At 32.9% G+C, this 9,921-nt stretch overlaps 1 pseudogene; it reads left to right on the top strand.

The window, feature by feature from the left end:
- Positions 1–583: 583 nt before the first annotated feature.
- On the top strand, positions 584–4,346 carry LOC149166890 (putative inositol transporter 2; annotated as a pseudogene).
- The last annotated feature ends 5,575 nt before the right edge of the window (positions 4,347–9,921 follow it).

Genomic DNA, 9,921 nt, shown 5'->3' with positions numbered 1-9,921 from the left:
AGAAGCACTAGGGATCATTAATAAACCACCATTATCGATTGATCTATTGATTAGCTTAAGAGTTGTAACCATCCATCAAAGTGCTTAAGATAAACATAGCAAGATAGATTCTTCAAACCAAATCTATACATGTTGATCGACTCTTCAAACCAAATTTATACATGTCGAGGCTTACTGCATTCCTACATGATTAGAGAAACTCTCAACAAAAAAATTGACTTAATTAAGACAAACACATGGAAATATCTCAAACCACCTCTAAAAGTGAATAAAAACTCTCTTACAATTGCACTAAAGAATACAAAGTAACATCTCATAGAAATGGAGAGTACTTTGACATTTATTTACCTTGAAAATGGCTTACCTCAAAAATAGTCACCTTGAAAATAACCATAATACTTGTGATCTATATATCAAACATTCAAAAGACATTTTTTATTAACAAATTTATACTATACAGAAAAGAGTTTTTTCTTATAATTTCTTGTGTTCTATATATCAACATTCAAAAGACATTTTTTATTAACAAATTTATACTATATAGAAAAGAGATTTTTCTTATAATTTCAATATAAACATATAGATGCCACATGATTTCCTGAAAATTGGGTTTGTGCGGGTGATAAATTCAGCCAAACGTAAGTTTCTAAGGGAAATTAGCCACTGCTACATAGTTGTGAATACAGTTTGGGCACTACAATAACTTATAAGCACCTACAGAAGAAAACTCAACTTTTGCCCACCCAATGGATAATTGTAGTTATATTCTTACAGATATAGCATGAAAATAATCTACAATAAACCTTGGCGTTTTTGTGATACAGGTAATATAAACTATTCATTAATTGAAAGCTTACTCGACTGGTATCAGAAATGTTCACTGTTAGTAAAGTTTTCTATACATACATCTCGTTTCTAAAGTATCCTATCATAAACGAGTTGTATAGTAGGTCAGAAACATAAAATATTGAGCAATACGTTAAATCTATAGACATGTGTTTCCGTTGTTCGTTATCTATAGACATGTATTTCCGTTGTTCGTTATTTTAATGGAAACAATCATGTTTTTAGTAATAATTACATCTAAAAAAGGTTGTATTAAATTAACAAGCTCAAGTAATAATATGGATCAATGGTCATGACCTCAACGTGTTTTCCTTTATCCCAACTATGGCCAAAAGGGTAAGATTCTCTTCAGGAATATTTCATGATTGGCGTTGCTCTTCATCAGCAGGCACACTATGAAGATCATATGTCCTGTAAGCAAAAGAAAAGCACCGCAATGCCTATGCAGCCATCCCCTCAACGCTTTTATTATTCTCATCTACCTGCAACAAAGGAAGCAACCTATTATAAATTCAGATTGACCATGTAATTGATAAAATTAAACAAGCATATTAGTATTGGATTTTTCGTAGGAGATCATGTGACAACTTATGCCCCCATTGCAGTATCTTTACTAAAACACACAGTCACTTGTACGTATTATGGATTGTCCCCACTCTTATTCGGGTTTTAGACCACCCAAAACCTAAAGTATACATGTGCCAATTCACAGGAGTTATATTTGGTGCACTCTTGTATATTAGAAATGATTTTTCGGTTGTGGACCATTCTACAAATCTACAGGTATTCAAAAACAATATTGTTCCTTCAATTTTCAAATTCCCACCATTCTCCATAGAATTTGTATTGCTTTGGGTTGCATAACATATATATACTCTAATGTTTAAATTAGTGAGGGAAACTATTGTGAGAACTACCATTTCTAGGGCCATTTTTGTCACTGCATTGTGTGGTTGGATGAGTGACCATTTTGGGAGGAGGAAAATGTTGCTAGAATCTCATCTTGGCAATTCTCATGGATGCTACACTAATCCATGCATTTTTTATAATGGGTAGAGACATGGCATCATTGACTTTTAGAGACCTCACTGACAAAATTGAGGATAGGATAGTGAGTACTAATAGTTTTCTCATCACAGGAGGACAATTCCTGTCATACCGCATCAAGTTGGAATTCACCAAGGTGTGTGCTATATTTACAAATAAAAATATTTATGTGTTATCTTATAGAGTAAAATTTAGTGTCTCATCTTTGTTGTCTAACTATTAGTTTTAGATACTTCTTAATTGGATATATTTCCTAATTTAAATGGACATTTGCTTCCATTTCCATGTTTTTAAGGAATATGGAAAAGTTTGAAATAGCCTTTATTTCTCTGAGTCTAATGTGGATGGACCAAAAGTTCCTTGCATAAATACATGGTTCATGTTTTTCATTAGCATTTTTCTACCCTATGCAAGTTATCCAAATCTCTCTCAATCCTATTACCCCACAAAGCACTCAAAACAAAATACTAATATGATTATGTTGGTGGAAGACTGCATTATTTTTTTGTGAGAATATAATTGTTTCAATTATAAAGTACTAATCATCATCATGAGATGATATGATGATCCAAATCAAGAGATTTAAAGCTCCTGATGGTGATCCCTACTCTGGGATTAAAACATTGAGTGTGTTCTCACAAAAAGAGCAAGGATAATCATTAGAAGATGATCTCCGTCAAGAGTTTTAAAGCTCCTAATGATGATCCCTACCCTGTGATCAAAACATAGAGTATATTCTCACAAAAAACTAATGCAGTCTCCATCCAACATAATTATTTACTACACGTGATGGATATTATCAAAATACTAATATGGTTCTTAGCATGTTTTGACTTCATTTCTACTACCCTATCCAAGTTAGCCAAATCTCTCCACATCCTCTGGCACCCACAAAGGAAACAGGTACCTATCAGCCTTGGTTTGGCTAAAGCTCTCTACATCCTCTAGCCCATAAAGCAGGTGCTATTACATCTACTAAGACATTATGGAAAATCCAACTTATTGTGACAATGAAGTAGGACTTCATAAATCACCCTATTGTTGTCAAAATGGCATCACTGTAGCTTCACTCATTGATATTAAAAGAACCCGTAACCATGAGTTCAAACTTCACATGTGTATAGCCTCCTTTATTAATATCAAAGTGGGGAATCTAATTTCACTTGAAAAGTCATGGGATGACTTTTACAAGTACCTGAGACTTGGAGATGGATGCTTGGAATTGTAGCTGTTCCTACACTTCTATAGATTTTTTTAACGTTCTATTTTCCTGAATCTCCTTGGTCTTTGTACAAAAAGGTAGGAATTTCAGATCACTAAATATGTTGGTATATAATGATAGTATTTTTTTTTCAAGCCTAAAGTTTTCCATCTAGAGATCTGTTTAGATTCAGAATGTTAATTATGGACTTTTATATTGGATACAAAAAAGGGAAGCATAGGCAATAACCATCATAAAGAGGATGCATCCATCTGAGCATTTTGAAAATTAAATCCAAGAGCTCAGTTGAGTAATAAATTGAGTTGCATAAGCCTCCGTAAAAGATTCAGTTTAGCAATTATGGAAGGTCAAAGAATTGAGATATGAATTTACTACAGGTTTTGGAGTTCAAGCAAAGACCAACATTGTCTTCTTTTTCCTAGTTTTTATAATTACTTTTGAATGATCACATTAGTTGAATAACTAATTTGGGTAGATATTTCAACAATTTGTTGGCATCAAAACAGTCATGTGCTATAGTCCTACCACTGTACAACTAGCTGGATTTGTATCTAATACAATTTCTTTGTTGTTGTCTCTAATAACTTTAAGCTTCAAAGCTATTGGCTCTATTTTTGCAATTAATCTCATTGATAAATTTGGATTGTGTGCAATGCAGGACGGTATGAAATTCCTAAAGGCTAGCCCTGAATGTGGATTTTGTGCAACTGGGGGTAACTAGGTACTGAGAATTAACAATGAAAGAGTACAAAAGATTATTTTATTTTAACTCCCTTTCCCATTTCTTGTGTTTGAATATGGATTTAATAATTTACATCTTATATTTAAGTTTTGTAATTGAAATTGCAAGCATAAAAATAATGCCTGGAAAACATTATTTCTCAGTTTTTTCCAGGAGCTTGTTTGTTGTCAAATTCAACAAAAAAGCATGTTTGTGAAGGTGATTATCGACCACGATTCATTCGAGGATGCCCAAACCAATGTGGTTGGTTGGATGTTCTTGGATTGTACTGTATATTATTTTCTTCTCCCCTGGAATGGGAACACTTCCTTAGGTGATGTCACCCAACTCTGAGATTTACCCTTTGAGATACAGGTTGGAGGCCTAGTTGAAACATCAAATTGGGTTTCTAATTCAATAGTGGCACAAAAAAATCTTACTATGAATCTAACCATTGGTACTTCCATGGAATTCTTTTATGGTGGCATAATCAACCAAATAAGGTTCTAATGAGTAAGAAAATGGTGTGCTTGTTTAGTAAAGAGAAGGTCGATTTCAATTTTGTCACAAAATGACAACTTATCACATGATCATATAAGCAATACAATGACTTGATATGACATATTCTAATCAATGTTAGAGCATCTAAACCGTATTAATTTATAATAACTAATGAGGGAAGCCAAGTGTGTTTCCAAGCACCCTGAAAGTAGGATATTCATAGGGATACTAATGTGGCATTAATTTTGATATTTATAGGAATTTTTTATCTTTATAGTATTACAAGGGTAGCACTAAATATGATTTTTTTTTGGAAGAAGTGCTCTAAAACCATCCATGCCTTGAATTCATGTTAAACAATCAAGAAACTCTTTTTTAGAAGTGGCTCCAAAGAGGTTTGGAGCTGACAGGGACTTTGCTTGGAAGTTTCATTGATAGAGTGCCTTGCAAAGAACCCACGATTATTTGCAGCCCAACAGGACTAGTTGAGAACTTTGCTTTTACCTCCTTTGAAAATAGAGGACATACTTATATATTTGTGGAACGTGTGGATTTGGTTGATTGTCTGGCATATCATTCTCTAGTGCACTACCCTCCCATCCTAGATGATGTTCAAAATAAGAAATAAGTTTATATAGATCACATAAGGAGGCACCTTTTGGTTGGACAAAAGAACATGTTATTTGAAATCATAGGTACATCATGTGCTACAAAGTGTTAAAAATGTTAATAAAGGAGTCATAGAAGAGAATAGGTGGCCAACCTATTTCAAACACTTATTGATGTCAGTGGGGTATTGTAGAGCACAGTTTTCTTTGAGATCTGGGTTTAAATTGGTTTGATCTTTATTCTATTATCTATCACGTATTGGATGTTTAGCCAAATAGGGAAGCATCTTGACTACATGAGCTTATATTTGAAAGTTATTGTTTTGTGCTTGATTCGATCACTCTATGAGATAATAATGTTAGGGAAGTTAGTGCCTTGCCATGGGGTACTCGATTGGGAAGAGATCCCTTTACAACATTATGAATGGGATGGGATTTCTAAACTAGTCTTATCATTTCAACAATTCATTTTTAAAGGTATATAAAAAGCATCAGATACATGCAAATACCACATCCAATAATAGAGTTCTTCATAAATGGAAAAATATTAGTTAATGGGACCAAAATATTCATGTTCAATTTCTCATCCTCATATAAAAAGCAACAAAAGTTTCAAGGTTATTTTCAATTTTTCTCTAAAGTTATTAACCCCAAACCAAAGTAATGTAGCCATCACAGAAAGATGGGAGAAGTAGATAAAATACAAGTGCTTGTATGAAGCTTCAGGTATATTTAATCAACACAACGTCTTCCCAAACCTTTACTTAACCTATATTTGAGAGAATAACAATGTGCACCTAAAATAAGAAATAGTTTAAGTCAGTGACAATTTCACTTTTTAGGGAATGAGCAATAGTGGCAGGGGCATGAAGTTTTCTAATTTATGAAAAACATGAGCCTAGAGCATATAAGACAAACATTCATTAAAAAAGAAATCAAAAATGAAAAAAATATTTTACAAGATGTTTCAAGCGAGAAAATCCAATTATTGTGTTTTTCGAGGAAAAGGCAAAACACAATCTTAACAAAAGTAGAAATTTAATTCAAAAACCAAATCATAACATTACTTGTCACAATCTCTAGGAAGATTGAATAAGTTCACACTAGTTATATAGAGGTCATAGAATATCTTCTAGGGAGAGTTATAGGCCTCACACTACTATAAATATATTAAAATAAGTGATAGGTGACATAGTTAATCCAAAAACAATAGGGCATATACCATATGATCCAAAAATGCAAAAGAATAATATTAAATCACATTAATGAAGGTAATGTACTATGATTCATGGGGATCACCAAAGTATGGATCTCATGTATCTTAGAGCTCCCTTTGCTCTCACTACAAACACAACAGTAACAATGGTTGTTGATTCCCCCATCTTCCTATTGCATGGGTGCTTTTATATGAAGGAGAAATGATCACCATGTCTCCCTCTACAAGATGTGTGTGATTCAACTTTTCAAAGATTGAATAACGAGAAATAATTACCAAAATGAATGGGAAAAGTGAGGTGAACAATCACAAATTCATTTGTGTTAACTAGAAATCTAAAAATGTTCTCCTATTTCGCTATAATCAGTAACCAGAATTAGCACAAACATTCAATGGCGTGTTGTTAAACTTAATTGTCCTAATGTTAGAAGGCCAAAATAAATGTTAACAACCTATATGCTAGTTAAAAAGGTAATTATATAATTTACCGGTCAATGTACAAAAGAAGCTTGCAATGATGTGTTCAATGACTTTATTATAAACCATGCATTATCCATATATGTATTTCTCTCTCATTTTTATGGTTGGACATCTCTAATCACGAGCAATGATATCAAAGAAGACAACATTTGGGGTCAAATGAGAATTCTCTTGTTGAATGTTGTATGCCTCTAATTACCAATAGTAAGCTTAGAAGGAGCAACGTTTGGAGCCTATGACTAGAGCCAAAAGTTCAACTGAGACCAAACATAAAAAATTTGTTGGGTTCGAGGAGAGAAGCATTCTTGAATAAGGAGATGAGTTGTACATTAAATTTATTTGTAAGAAAAAGGGAAATTGTATTTGAGTTTTAAAACCTAGAATGCATCATTCGAAGAGTAATTCCAAGGAAGGCAATCAAAAGCATTTGTGGAAGGTAGTTGATATATAGAGGAAATTTATGGATGAACCTAAAGAAGGGTAGGCCAATAAATGCACACTTATCATATTCATGGTCAGAACCATAATCCGAAGGCAAAGGAATTATATATCTGAAATATTGACACTACTACCTAGTGGTAGAGTTAACAACATTTTTATTATATACTTTTACGAAGATGTGCTTTATTGAAATAAACAGGCCATAAATACATATTTGTGAGGTAGCCTGAAGGAGTAGAAAATACCATAAACAAAGTTTTTTTAATCATAAATTACTATACGGTATGCCCATATTTGGAAAATAAAGTGTTAATTTTTTTATGTTTGTTATATCTCTATTTCTATTCGATTTTAACAATATAGAACAAAATATAATTAACCAACCCTTGCATTATACCTATCAATTTATTCATGTAAAGAGAAAGAACTTGCAAATTCAAAAACTTCTACATTTGAATGGACTGTGGAATGTGCAAGCCCATTTATGCTCCAACACTACCAAGTTCCAAACATGGAAAGGAATTTCTCTGAGCCATTTACTATATATAGAATCTCCTAATGGTTCCAAGACAAAAACTATGATTGTAGTATCAATAAAGTAATAATGGGAGTGGGCACCAACATATAATACCACCTATAATAGTTGTTTAATTAACTTGTACACGTAACTAAATACTTGCCATTCAATGAATTGGATTTAGATTTATATAACACTAATGTATGGTTGAGTGCAGGTACGTTGCATGCTTAGAATGTAGTCAACCTAGTTTCAAGTGATATGAGTGAATGTGACAATCATTTTTGATAGTGTGATGAATGTTTAGTTTTAGATTTGTCATGGTCTAGCTCTAATATGTTTCCAGTATGTATTTTGAAACTAATGTATCAGGCTTCTAAGTATGTCACCCTAATTTAGGAAAGAAGCTTTCTGACTGCAACAGCCAGTTTTCTCTAAAAGCAATCAATGCCTACTAAAATTAATATTCAAGAATAAATCCACTATGCGATGAATGTAAAATTAGACTGCACAAAATTTATATAATCTTTTAAACCCAAAGCATTAGCTTGATTAGTAAGACACTTTTCTGCAAAGTCCACGAAGGTATGAAGATCCACTCCCATTGGGCCTTTTGGGGTTTACCGTCCATCTACCATCCATTTAGAAATTTCAGGAAAGATGGGAGAGGTTCTCTACAAAGTTATTTCTTTAGAAAAATGAAAAAGATAGAGAATCCCTTTTAGTACCTACCTCACTATTCTGAAATATAAAATGTTAGTTGAAAGCAAGCACACAAAAACAAAATGTTTAAATATCAATATAAAAATGATCTCATCCAAAATCGTCAACATAATCTACCACAAAAACATACATGCGTTTCCCCAATACTACATTAAAACTCTTATATTCGAGCACACAATCTTCAAACAAGACCGAGAGAACTAGTTTTGGAAAAACTCGGACAATCCTAAAAAGCACTGTATAAATATCCAAAAAAATGTTCATGTTTGTGAAAATCTTTGGTCCAGTTTCTCCTTATGTGATAATCATTTCTTGTATAATGTTGTTATGAATATAAAAATGGCATTTACAGCATCACTATTTTAACCATCCAAATTTAACGAAATATAACAACACTACAACAATCCAAATTGAGGTTAATAAATCACAAAATGACCAAGCCTAACAATGCATAAGCATATGATACTACAATTACCTTTCTTATTACAGGCATACTCAAAAGTTAAGTGAAATACATAATGTATGCCATATAATTTATCATGATGTTCGCTGAGAAAGCTAAGTCAACTGCAAAATGTATACCATAGGATTTATCATGATGTTCACTATGAAAGCAACTTTATCTGAACAAGGATTCTACAGTAAATGTATGAAAGAATTAAAATAGTGAAGAAATGCCCGAGTAACAAAAACCCAAAAGAAAATATGGGAAGAAAGTTGTAAATACCTGAAGATGGAAGCCTAATGGGAGACATTTAGGAGTTGAATTTGACGAGAAAGTACCCTTCTTTAGAATCCCTCAAAATACAAAACCTTGAGCTAGCTATTGTCTCCATAGGATGTCTGAATAGAAGGCATCTAAGAACACTTGTAAGCAGAATAAAACATTGTTAAAGGGTTTGTGACCACGAGACTAAAGGAACACTGGAAAACCCTTGAGTTGTCACTTGGAACAAAAACCTGAGGAAGATTTAAATGAAAAAAGTAATAAAACCATGAAAATAGTTACTATAGATACTCGTTTTGAACTATCAGAGGTAGCTCTTATAGAAGGGAACAAATTCTACAAAAAAAACACTGAAATAAAACCTAAAAAAAATCAACACGGTATAATATTTGTTTTGAAAACCCTGTATATTTAATAATTATGAACTCCAGTAAAAAAACAGAAGGAATTGCTGGTTTCATTCATGATAAGAGGTATTCGTGTCCGCAACTAGCCTCTAGGCTAAGCCTGTAGAGGATTTGTGTTTTATCATAAATTTCTTAGAAACCCTCAAATGGAATTCCAATAGAAAACCACCACATCGGAACCTTGAGAAGGGGTAACCAGAAATCCCTATATTAAAGGAAAAAAAATTGAACACATGGTAAGGGAAGTAGAAAAAACAATTTGTTAGGAACTTGGTAAGCCTACGTGTTGAATAGGGCCACAATCATACCTCAGCACAGATCATTAAATGCTCTTTATGAGGGTGGTTAGTGTAAATCCAAGGTTTCTATGACAATATAGAATAAGTGGTTACTAATAAGCATACCCAATACAAGTAGCACTCAATTTGAATGTTGATACAGTTGGTGCCCATGTAGACAATTATG

Source organism: Pinus tabuliformis, chromosome 5_1, assembly GCF_031772625.1.
Source record: "Pinus tabuliformis cultivar Carrire ecotype Pingquan chromosome 5_1, CPIR1, whole genome shotgun sequence".
Taxonomy (NCBI): Eukaryota; Viridiplantae; Streptophyta; class Pinopsida; order Pinales; family Pinaceae; genus Pinus; species Pinus tabuliformis.
This window is presented reverse-complemented; position numbering and strand designations above follow the sequence as displayed.